The 13,524-nt window shown below is 38.3% G+C and overlaps 1 long non-coding RNA gene across 1 annotated transcript; it reads right to left on the reverse strand.

Moving 5' to 3' along the window:
- Positions 1-6,287: 6,287 nt before the first annotated feature.
- Positions 6,288-13,200, reverse strand: LOC121089803. Its single transcript, XR_005828369.1, has 3 exons — positions 13,187-13,200; positions 7,994-7,998; positions 6,288-6,370 (listed from the first exon to the last, which is right to left on the reverse strand). It is a non-coding gene; the product is annotated as an uncharacterized LOC121089803 (long non-coding RNA).
- Positions 13,201-13,524: the final 324 nt, after the last annotated feature.

The following is a 13,524-nucleotide window of genomic DNA, read 5'->3' on the forward strand; positions in this document are numbered from 1 at the left end:
TTACTGCGATGCTTACAAAAAGCTTGAGAACATCTAGGCTGCTAATCCTTTTTAAAATATTTCCTTTCTAGGTGAGCAGTTTTGTCTTCATGTACCATACTCCCCATTTATGATACTCCCATTTTACAGATATGGTTAAACCATATACTTTTGGGGACAAGGATTGCCTTTTGCCTTAACCCTATGCAGGCCTGGGCCAACACAGTCCCAGGGTGCATCTAGATTACCTGACAAAAGCCCTGCATTTTACATTATTTTTATACCTATGAAAACACTGAACCATGGATAGAAAGTATAATTCACTCATTTACGTTTACCATTGCTACTGTCACCAGCTAGAAAGTGTCTTTTAATTCATGATGCAGACATGAGTGTTTCAGGATTGAGAAATCTCACTTTGGTTCTTCAGAGTTCAGCTAAGGGCATCTACAACATCAGACTGCTTCAGAAATTACTTTTTTGCAATATTAAATTATTGTACAATGTTTTTAAGTGCTGCTGTTTTCAGCAAGTCAAGGAGTCTTTTCCTGCAGCTAATATTATGCACTAAATATCACGTTTAAAAATTCAAACCACACTTATCTAATTCCTACTATCAAACTTCACTTTTTGTCCTTGCCTAGTTATTTGTACACTTCCTTTTCTTTAGGTTTGCTATTGCTATTGCTATAGCTATTGCTTTTTTTTTCAAGTTCATTGAGTGCAAGCATCCATTTGTTTACTTCACAGTCACCCCTTTCACAAATACCTGCCCTGTCCTGGCATCACTGTCTGCATCTGCTTCATATTGATTTCCTTGATTTTCAATACTCCATAGATATGTTACTGCCCATATGCTACTTTCGATCACCTGCTACCCTTCTTTCCAATTCGCATGTTCTCCTCTGCCTTTTGCCATGCCATTCATGTTCCTTCTGTCGAACTCTCAAAATCTCTTTTTCATTGTTTTTTGTCACCTGATCCCTGTATACAGGAATGCTTTTGGAAATATGTATATACATAAAATTTCCAGTACCCTCTATAATCTCTCCTCATTATCTGGCATTTTTCCTACGGTCTCTCCAAAAATAGTTTTCTGATTTCCTATAAATTTAAGAGTGCTGTCTTGTTCATCCCTGATTCATTGCTCGTAGTTTAAGAAACCTTGATGTAATCATTTTTTTTCTATCTGAAAGATTACGTCTAGTTTACTGATGTTTCTAAAGTTCATCCATCAAGATATTTACCATATGTAAATAATCATATGGTATTGTTCCCATGACTTTCTTTTATTACTACCTTGCATCTCATGTTATTCGTTACTCTTGAAGGATGTCAAAATTACACAGTAAGTCTTTGTAGATATCTCTATGCACTCTGTAATACTCTCTGCTCACTTTTGCCTGCTGCATAGATGATGTAAGCAATGGAAGTTTTGTATTAATAATATGAAAAGAATTTTGCTAATGTAAGGAACACTGTAAGAAAACATAAATCCCAGAAGAAAAAAGAAATTTGAATAGTTCACTGCATTGGGACAGCACTATGAGGTAGTAACAAAGAAACAGGTGGCTAATATCAAAAGCCTATTAGCCACTGATGATATAAAATACTATTTTGTAATGTTCTCCGGCACATGTGCATCGTCATTTTAAGTGAAAGCTATCTCAAAGATACACAACTGCACTGTCAGCAAAAGGTTGCTATTATGCTCAACAGCCAGGCCGAAGTGGTAACTGGCCCAGAATGGGAAAATATGAACAAAGCAATGTTGTGGGGGAAAAAAATTGCAGTTGGCCCCACATGTTGAAATACACGAGATATTTTGTATTGTTTTGTATGTTTCAAAAGGCACTAACAAAATAATTAAAAAATGCATGACAGAGGATGTTAAGCTATTCACTATGTAAGGGGACATATTTCGGTGCCCATATTTTACTTCTAACCTTTTCAAAAAGTGCTTTTGTACATATAACTGAACTTGAGAAGCTAATGTGGAAAGTTTATATCTAGTGGACCTTGTTGATTAGTTATCTTTCTTTTACTCCCTGTATTCAATTTGTTAACCATGAAGCATATTACCAGTGCCATTCCCCCATGGTGGTCACAAACTTTCAGAACTCTTTTTCGAGTTATACAGTGCTGTAGCTTTGATAGGTAATAATTGGGTTGAGCTCTATATACCATGTTCTTCTGTCATTTGACCATTCTCCCACTCATACTGGGAACTTAGTTACAAATGCCAAAATGAATATCAACATAAATGTGCTTTGTTTTAACATTCGGTTTAATCAGACTTGATCTTGATAGTGACACTTTTAAGACTACAGGGTGGATAGGAGGGGTGCATTAATCAAACATGGTAAAAAAAAAGTGATTTAACATCAGTCTTGTTTTGCAAAAGTAGGAGGCCCATTAGATAGCCTGTTTATTTGCCACACAGAGCATTCAGCAAGATGAGGTTGATTCAATGAAGAAAGGTTCTTTTCAGATTAACTGAAAGAATAAAGAAGTTTTCAAGTGAAAACAGCTCTTCACTCTGCAGCAAATAACTGCAAATCTGGTTTGACCAACTTGCTAGTGCTACAAAAGTACAGCACACATAGTAACAGAGGAACTTATTGCCATCTAGGAAGAGTAGGCAGAAAGCAATCTTTCTGAGTTCAGTTAAAATAAACAAAGACAAAATTATTCCTATATTAGTGTGCATTTCAAATATATACTGAATTTATAAATAATGTTATATCTTATTAGGTCTTTATCTAATTAATTCATTTTTGGCATAAGATTTAGGGCCAGATTTTGAGAACCAACACCATCCAAACCTTAAGTTTATGTCCAGAAGGATAATTTCTGACATCAAATATGTCTGGCATCACATGTCTTCATCTATCTTATCCCACTAAAAGTCAAAATCCTGTTATTTGTACCCACATCAATTATGTTCCTTAGTAGGTGGTGGCACATAGTCAAAACCTGTTTTTAAGACTTTTTCTAGAACTACTTTACATAAGCTGTTCTGTGAAAAAAGAAAAAAAAAAAGGGGGTAAACAAACAAAAAGCAAGATACAGTTCGGCTACTTATCACAGTCTAGATAAAATTACCTTCATATGTAATTTACTAAATCTCCAGTATTGAACAAGTTAAAGCATCCTTGTTTAATGTGTTTAGTGCTATGAAAATTCAGATTAATGGTTAAAAATTGAATAAACTTGCATTATTTGTAACTATGGTGGAGATAGTTCCTGAGCCACAAATGTACTTTATTAAATGATGTGCTGGGAAATGCTTGTTTTGCCCAGACCACCCTGAGGACACTGCAAATTAGAATGAATGAAACAGCATGGTTCTTTTCAAGCTGCATCTCCATATCTCTCTTCCTGCTAATTCTGAAATCAAGAATATTCAAGACTATCTTCTGTACTATCTACTTCTCCTATTGATAAATTCCTTTCCCATACAAGCTCGTAAATCTATGATTCTGTCTTTTCCAGCAAATTATTTTTCATTTTAATGGCAATTAAAAATCAGGTGGAAAAAATATTTATTTGGCTTGGAAATTTAAATCTTTGTTTTCTTCAACAAAGCACAAAAAGCAGCGTTTTTTATTATTTCAGGATTAATTACGAGTCTCTCTTCTCCCATTTTTTTAAACACCTAAATATTAACAATCAATGGGATAGACTGAGAAGATATTCACAGAATTGATGGAATAAACCTGGCATTTTCTTTTTTTTTCCAAGCAGCCCAAAAACAGGGCCTTTCAGTCAGAGGTGAGACTCACGTTCATACACATACCTGTTCTTTTTTATGGGATTTGAACCTTTGTATCCCAAGAGTGTGTCTTTACCAAGAGGTTTCAGGATATTTCTCATTAAAATTATTCTCAATCCCTCTTCTTGACACCAACACTTTTAATAGAAAAGTATGATAGATATTGCCTTAGAAAGGAAGCAAGAACTATTTTACAGCTGATAGATAGCTGACTTGCAAAACTCAGTTTTCAGTCAGTGCCTCGACTAAGATGCATTTTCTGCAAGTGGAGTAACAGGAGAGACCATGAGAGATAGAATGCTTACAAATTGTGGAAAATTTTGACAAAAAGGGCTACAGAAGAAACTTTGGTTAAGAAGTGCTGGAAAGCACTGCCTGCCACTCATTTTTTCCTAATTTTTTTTTCCCCAACCAATTGGAAAACTCCAAATCAAAAATCACAAACAGTTTTGCATTAAATTAATTTTTAATATCTTAAATAAATAAAATCACCTTAAATTATCTATATCATGGATCAGAAAGCCATCTAGATATGTCTGAAAAAGCACTGTTATTTTGACAGCTGGAGCAAAACACTTGCCAATCTGGATTTTAAGACACATATATTTCACTATCATTAAATAGCAATTTGATGCTATTGATAGCAAATTGAACAAAAATTGGTTCAGTACTGGCTCAGATAGCTGAAAATATTATTGAGTTTAGTTATTTAGCAATTGAGAAAAAAACTTGTAAGGGTTTGCAGATGTCTATCTTAGGTTCAGCTATAATTTTTGCACTTGCTTGTTTTTCCTAACAGACCCATATTAATCCAAATGAAGACAAACAAGAAGCATTCCCACAGCTTGGTCAATACACTACACTGGCAAAAGACTGCAGTGTGGCTCCAGAGCAATTGTATAACCAACAGAGGCTACAGAAAGAATCACTTCTATTTTTCTGTTGAAGTGTTGAAGGAACCGATATGTTGACCAGCGTGAATTTGCAGACAATCTTTTAATTATCAAATTGAACCCTATGTCAATCACATGATAGACTTCAGAAGACAAAATATTTGCAGCTACCAAAGGGGGACTGTGAATGCAGAATAACGCAAAGGCAGAGAAGTCCCAAGCCTCCCTGTATGGTAGAATGGCACAGACAGACACATTGAAATTATTTTAGCTACTGGTCCCAAAGGAGTACAGGGGTATCCCAGTGACACTTCGTTAAATGAATAAACTACACTTCAGAAGCAAATAAGATGTTTAGCATTAAGTACACCACTGCTGCGAGATAGCTGTGTTGCCTCCAGCTCCTGTTTGGTGGAAAGGTGTCAGGTGAGACTAGTTCTGGGTTACCTCTACTGGGCTCCACTGCACCACGGGCATGCCTTGAAGAGCTGAGGGACACGGCTCCCAGTGACTCTCAGTGGAGTTGTCATAGCCCACCTTTTTTTCTAGGTGGGTGTGACTTAAAGGTAAATATTTCTGCATTTGTGCCATGTTAGGTGGAACACGTGAGATATGTACACACATTTTAATAAAGAAGGCTTCCCAAAGAGCTGAAGCAAGTAGTAAAAAAGGAAAACATAAGCAATACCCATTGAAATTATTTTAGAGAATCATTCAATGTTGCACAAAAAGCAAGGCAACTCCAGACCCTAACAAGACAGCCAGCTGGCAAGCCCGCAGTATTTCCAAAGCAACAGCCAGAGCGGACTGTGGCAGCTGCCAGCTGATCAGATGTTTTAGCTGATGAGATACTATTTCTGATATATTTATATTTATATCTAACTCCACTACTATCTAAAACATACTTTCCATTAAAAAAAATAGAGCATACAATAGAAAACTGTTGTGAAGAAGAAATCTAGAGGCAAAAATATACATTTGATGTTTCAATGGTAAAGTTACACTCCATATTCCAAGAATGTACAGAGATCTGAACCATAGTTCACCACCTCTGCCTCAAAAACTTCAAGGGATATAGTATACAAATACACTTGAACCTTCAAAGAAAAGCCCTTTACTCTACAGAAAGGCCTTACACACTATCCACACAGAGCTCTCCAGAAGTGTTTTCAGCCACTGGTCATGGGAGTCCGCTTGTGCAGATCAGATTATAAATTCACAGTGAAACACTGACAGGATCAGCTCTTGGGCTTGAAACCACTTTATGAGACAGCCTGAGAGTGGACGCTTTAAGGTACAAAGTCAGGACTCCTGCAATAGAAACAGCTCCTACCCTACCTCCCAAGCCAAAGTCCGAACTATTGCTTCCTTTAGCAAGGCCAGTCACTGCTTGAAGGCAACGGCATGAATCAAATCTTGTAACTCATGGTCTAAGTATGTCGTTCTAAAATCAGGTCCTTGATGCAAGCAAGATGTCGATTTATTAGTGATTCTTTTACATTAATATACGTTTCTACCTTCTACATGTTAGACACTGATTGGTTAAATCTTAAGCGTGAACTACACAGATTGGCTATCTTCTAAGACACATAATTTAAACATTAGGTACTGATTAGTCTAACTTATCAGCATCAACCTTTATTCTAAGATTAGGGGGTTTCTTTCTACTTGACTTTCGTGAATAACAAAGTTCCTTATCAGCACTATCTGTTCCCTTATCTTGCTGTATGTCCCTCTTTTGTCCGTAGGGTTGGCATCTCAACTGCTATGGCTCAAGAGTCTGCTGTTAACTTGTTCCTTTGTTCCCATGGCTTATGCCCTACAAGTCCTAACATGTCTCCAATCATCAGGCTAACAGTGCTCAGACTCTGGTCCTTGAGGCCTTGCCCTACACAAACTAAACAAATACATTGCCTCAGACTACAGCTAGACTGCAAAATTGCAAAGTAATGATATACAAAAAAACGATGTTAAAAGAACATTATTAACATTGCCATTCAAATGCCAGAACTCAGACTTAGGCAGTAACAGAACTGTCTGTACAGACATCGTCATTCACCTCATCTGTTCCAGGAATGTATCTTCTACAACACCATTTTGCTGCATAATCATACTCTCAGTGCAGACATACCAGGTGTCACAGACAACAGTTAGACAACAGGCTCACATCCCATGCTCTTCCACTGCAAGCTCCATACCTTTCATCACAACATGGGACCTTCCTCTTGCCCTGTGACTTCACATCATGTTTCCCCAAATGCATGGATCTGAGGCAGCCTGTGTGCAGCCCACAGATGAAGTACTACAAGAGGAGTTGTGCCTGGTGGGTAATGTCCACCCAGTGCCTCACCACTGTGGTCTACTTCATGTCATAGTGACGTGCGGAATTAGACTCTATAACTCGAAAGTTATAAAGTAGGTACGTTTATTGCACGCAGATGCACGGGGGATCGCTCCTCCACAAGCGCGCACGCCCGAAGTGACGAACCATCTCACATTTATACAATAAAACAAATGAATATTCAATTAGCATCTATACATATTCCTTACCTAAACCCCGCTTACTCTCGCTTCGTATGTTAATTAGCTTATCAGTCCTTTGCCTGGAATGTGGTGGCCTTGCAGGTTTGTAGGTGATTCATGTTCTTGTGACCATCTGATCTTCTCCAGCAAGGAGACTTAGCACTCCCTCCCTCTAGATAGCATTGGAATATCTCTCATCCTTTTCTCATTCTTTTTAAAATAGTTTTCCAGTTTCCAGTTCCTTCTGATTGTAAGGAAATGCTGTAAAAAGTTTTATACAACTCTGCTGATATATCTTTTAACTCCTGTGTTTCTGTGGGAATTATTTATTAGGAAAAATTTGTAACATTTTGCATGTCATGTTTAACTTAGAATATAAAACTAGAAACTCTATGTCTTTCTGTGTTCAACAAATATTGGTCAGGAATGGTTTGCAAGATGTCATTCTTGGCTTTGTACAGAAGGATGGCTTCATGCTTTCCTACGTTTTCTTTCAAAGTTAACATAACCCTTTTTATAAGTCCTGCACCTCCACACCCTTAAAACTACAAATATGGACATTCACATCATCAGTAGCCTAAAACTATCCCTTTTGCATCAGCAACATATAAAAAGAGGCAGTAAGTGCTTGTGCTAACTGCAGCTAGGTTTATCAAACTGTGTCTTTCGCCTCTAGTAGTTTCAGTTACTACAAGTCATACAAAGATATCACAGAAAATAAAAATAAAAAAGTCTGAGGACTGTTGAGGCTACATTTACACTAGCAAGAGGCAGAGGTGCCACCAGAAGCAGATTTATAGGTAAAACAATTAGTGCTGAGGACCTCCTCTTAGCAACAGATACACATTTTGGGTGTTTTACTATGAACTAGCCCTACACTGGTCCCACTGGCAGTCAGTTAGCTGTTGAAGCAAGGTATGGAGTTCCTGGAGTTCATCTTCTGACTTAATTTCACCAGAAAGGAGGTAGTTCCTGTCCAGTCTCTCCAGCTGAGAAACTCACTTCAAAAGAACACTCCTGGCCCAAACCAGGACCCTAATATAGGCACACTTTGACAATGAGGTCTCTGAAGCTATAGTACAAGCCAAGATTGACCCTAGTAATATTAGTGTTATGAAGTAAGCGAGATCTAAATCTGGGCCCTATAACCATATTGCTGACCTTTACAGATTAATTAGCAACGTTTACATAAAGGTTTATATTTGCCTACAAGGAAAAGGAGGGAAAGCAGACAGCTTGAGATCCAAGCAAGTAAATTAGAGATTATGCTCATCAACATTTTAAATAATTGCAAGGAATTGTACCTTAGCTGGACAAGGTAGGTAGCCTGTAGATTCATTACTGCCTTAGCTGAACTGTCCATATATGCTGCAGAAAAAGAAAACCCACTTTACTTTTTGTTTGGGTCATGCAGGGCTAGATGCAGAGAATCTGAGTGGACTGTGTAACATGAAGAATTTACAAAGTCTTGCAGGGTAGCCAGAAGCTACCAATTTCTAGATTCCCAGAAGTCCCTATTATAACTGAACTCTAAAAATTTAAAAGGAACCTGTGATGTAAACATATGTATTGTTCTAGTTATAATGCCTGGAGCACAAGTAACTTATCCAAACGAGGCATATAAATTAATTCTTCTGATGAGCAAGGGAGATTCTCCACTTATTTATCCAGTGTGGGTGAACAAACCTGTGCGTGTGTGGAAGGGTTTGGGGAGTTGTTTGTTTGATTTAATGAGTATAATTTCTGTATTGAATTTTCAAGCATACATGAAATTTCAAGCAATTATTTCTACACAGAGCCTCATGGAAGTATATCCTTGCAGGCCTTTAAAAAGAAAAGCACACAATATGATTTAAGATATTCCTCCCTCCTACTTTTCCATAGAATTAAATAAAAAAAATAATCCTGTAGCAAAACATCTAACTTTAAAAACAGTATTCAGCAAATATCAAAAAAAATTACAAAGAAGATTCAGGCTCTTTCTCCGTGACCAGCTTTTCTGCCTTCCTGATTTAGCCAGCTAAGGTCAGTCCAGTAAAAAGAAATCAATGCTTGAACCAGATATCAGGCCAGATATTATTCCTTTGACACATTTCTGTCTCTGCCACAAAGGTTTGAAAGATTTTTCATGCTTCTGTTGTACCAGGGCCAGAAGATTCAAATGCAAAAAAAAAAAAATTACTTCATCATTCATGATAAAAATAATATGCCATCTTATTGATATTGTGTACTCCAATAATAATAAATGGAAAATTTAATGTTCTTTGTTAGGTTAAAAAGTTCCATACTTCCAATATCTGCTCCCTTTTTTCCCTGTAGACTGGCGTCAAATCAATTCTTAGCCTTTCCTTAGGATACAAATAGATGTTTCCTTAAGTCTCATGAGCGTAACCCAGTTTTCCAGATGCCAACCAATTTCTCTGGTTCTTTCCTAAATATTACCCAGTTTTTCAACTCATTTTTAAGTGTAAGCTCCAAATCTGTGCTTTAAATCAGAAACTTATAACATAGATTTCAGAAATGCTGAGTATAGGTAAAATGTTGTGCTGTGAAGGCCTGTCTTCTAAGCTGCCAAACTAGAAAAGAAAATCTGTCACCACTGAAGTGAACCTGTTTATGAAAGTCAGCCAAAGCCCAAGTGAAACAGAATGGTACAAACTGTATGGTTTAAAAGCTCTCTGGCAAGTTGGTCTCAAAAGCACCTGTTATGATTCTAGGTCAGCATGACCCTGGTCTGAAGGATCCTACAAACAATAGATGTTTAGCATGGAGGGCACTCACAGATACTTTCGCTGTGTGTTCATAGTGGTTTAAGGCTGCTTATCTGTCTTGAAACTGGTTATAAGGCACTCCTTTGTGGAAACACAGTAGATGACTGGACTTTACTGTAAGCTTTGTCGTCAATAGTTACCATACCCGTATTAAATCCTGAAACTCCTCAGCCCAGTTTGTGCTTTTATAGACCTAGTCCTTCAGAGGCATTGACAGTAGATCAGCTCAGACTGAGAATGAAGCCACAGCTTGTGACTAAATTCTGAATGGTGTGCAGACTTGGGGATCCTGCGCTTAACAACTCCTGCCTGCTTTTCCTATCCTTTTTCTAATATTTCCTTTTCTTTGGCATACTTCTGTCTTCATTCAATAATATACTGGCTTACTAGACCAGGAATATCTCTCTTGAAATGTCTTTTGAGGTCATGATTAGTGAAATCCTAGAAATATTACTCAACAAAACATGTGAATGACACAATTTTTTTCAGCTTTGTAATGGGGCTATTGCAGCTGTCTTCCAGCAATGAGGTTAAGTGTCATTATCATCCTCAAAACTACCTAAATCAAGTCAGTTAAGTTTTTCTTCTAGAAGTACTCACTAGTTGAAGGGAATAGAGAATTTTATCTAAACAAGACTTGTATTTCACAGTTGTTGTTGAAGCTGACGTATACTTCAAGTGCTTTAACATCCATTGTAGCTATATTAACAGGTAATGCTGGTTAACTATTACAAACTAAAAAAGTGTTTTACCACTTTACTGGCAGACTAGTCACTTTTTGTCTTTCCAGCTCAATGTAATGTATTTATATTCCAAAGAACACAGAGAGGAGTGCGGAGTTATGCCCATTCCAAAGAATGGGACCATTGAGAAGAGAGGTGGAATAGGTTCAAGTACAATGGCATTGGAAGACCCCAATACAACACCACTAGGATCTCACAGAGGGTCTGTGCTTTCTAGGATTACAATAGAATCCTAGAAACCCAATAGGGTTGGGATTTTTTTACTGTTTATAATTCAAATTGTTACATGTTACTAAAACCAACATATTTCCACATAAAAATGGCAGGCAAGTAGAGTCGGGAAGGACTACGTTGAGGCTTTTTGATAATTATCCATTAAACTCTCCAATTTCTCTTCTGGTTTTTCCCTCTTAACAAGAGTTACTAGACAAGCGGCTAAAAGCAAGAACTGCAACAATCAGCAGAAATATCCTTTCTCTTCTCAGTTTCCACATTTTACTCAGAAGTGTTTTCTCTTGTCTTTGGAACAACCTTTCAGCCAAAAAGCTACACAAAATCGATAGGATTATTTTCTTTGTAAGGCACCATTTCTTGTTTCATATTGAAACCTTAATAACTTTAAAGCAACTCAACCTTCCCAGGGGAGGAGAACTTGTCAGTATCTTAAATCTACTACATGAGCTCTGTGCTGTATGAACTAGACAAGAAATCTGTGATACAACATGATGCGGTATAAATCTGTATTACACAAACTTTGTTTAAGTGAAATTCTGTCAGGATACCCTGAGATAGTCAGAAAATTGGGGAAACCTCACCCAATACGAGAAAAAGATGAATGGATTGTAGTACTGTCCAGCTGGAGGCGTCTACCTGAACTTAGGCAATAAGCACAGAAGTTTTAATAATTCTTGTTAAATTAGTCTGCAGGATCTCTTCTCTATCCCAAGGGGAGATCCCATGGCTCCCCTTTTAATTCCATTTTGCTGTAACCTCCATAGGCCCCACCTCATTCCAAAATCAGTCTTTTCCTGCCCTGTTGCCTGACCCAGAGCTAACCTCCACTCCCCCTCCTCTCCACACCCCTACGCGTTCAGTCTCAGCCGTACGCTTTCAGACAGGGGCCTACAATGATGGCACAATCGTTAGTGCCCTTAAACTGCTTATGCCTTCTTCATGAGGTCACCCCCAGGCTACACACCCTCAGCAGGGCCCTGAACCACTGTATCCTTTATTTCCAGCCAGCACAGGGTGCTGCTGCAGTGTTTCTAGCTGCAGAAACATTTCTGCAGAAAACAGAAAATCACGTGCCAGTGAGCGGTAATGGCCTGCGCTGCACGGAGGGGAAGAAACCCACCCTTGTTTAGAAGGCTCCTTTAGCCAGACCATTAAAGCACAGCTGCACTGGCAAAGCAATGGGGGCTGAGAGTTACAGCACAAGAAGGGATCGAGGAAGGACAAAAGGCAAGACCAAAGTTTTGGCAAAAACTGAACAGGTTTTGCTGCCAGAGACAAATGGTGACAGCCGTCTGGTCTGCTCAGATGCTGTCCTGGAGAGCAGAGCAGGCTCCAGGGACTGGGCAGGGGTCGAGGAGGCCCAAGGCCAGGGCAGCCTGCGCCCCCCCCAACCCAGGCCTGACCCTCAGCTCTGCGAGGGGCCATCACAGGGAAGGCGTTTGGCTCTCGGGGCAGCCTTGCCCCTTCCGTTCTGAGGAAAGGGCCTTGCAGAGACATAAGTGTTTCGAAATTTTTGGAAAAGATTGCCCTGAGGCCTGCCAGTTCCTGACACTATGCAGCCTTGGCTTTGACATACCCAAAAAGAAAATCCTGTTGGAAAGATTTGCTCAGGCAGAGGTTGTTTTGTGAAGAAGAACACAGAAGCCCCATGTTCAAGCTCTCTTCCTTCTATTATCTTTGCCTCAGGTACGCTGAGATGACATTAATCTCATCTCAAAGTTTAAAGGACTTAATTCCGTATTCTTTTGTGACTGTTAAAAGAAAGAAGCAGGAGACAAATATAACTACAATGTGATGTTCAATTATTTCAATTACCACCTCCTGTCTAAATGAAGTCTGTTCTTTCAAAGACATCTGCAATTTTACACTCATTTACTCTTAAAATAACATTCATTTTAATAGTTTCATTGGAAATAATAAAATATGAACAACTTAAATAATTACTTATATACATTAAAAAGTTGCATACACGTTTAATTTATAAATTAGTTATTTACCTTACATAATTAATCATGAGCCAAGCACAAGTCTAAACGAGTATCTCAGGAATGTAACGTGAGATTTTTGTTCCCTTTTTTTACACGGATTGTAAGAGTCATAGTAATATAGGATTCCATTCTGGAAGCCACTTCACAAAACAAAACAAGTGGACCTTAAGTAGTTGATACTTACAAAACCCACAGTAAAATGGTATAACTCAAAATGGGAACTACCATGCTATCACTTTGGTGCTTTCTCTGGGATGGGGATGATAAGTGTTGGTGGGACTGTTTCTCTGTATGGGATTTTACTAGAGTGTGGATCAATGAAATGAAAGAACAGAGAGGTGAAAAAAGATAGAAAAACAAAGCAGAGGAGAAGTCAAGAGAGCAGAAGATTGTTGCACAGTCAGAAAAGGAGTGAAGCAACTGTGAAGCTGGCAATTGTGTTTCACGCAGGGTCCCAGGACATCCACTGCAAACAGCCTGCAAAAGAAAATATGGATAAAGGCTCACAAAGGAGCAGGTCTTTGTGATGTTTTCTGCAGGAAAACTGTATTTGTCACTCTCTATGTAACGATTTTAATTCAGTTATGAGAAATAGTAGTGAATAAAGGCCCTACAGTT

Source organism: Falco naumanni, chromosome 6 (genome assembly GCF_017639655.2).
Source record: "Falco naumanni isolate bFalNau1 chromosome 6, bFalNau1.pat, whole genome shotgun sequence".
NCBI classification, from domain to species: Eukaryota; Metazoa; Chordata; class Aves; order Falconiformes; family Falconidae; genus Falco; species Falco naumanni.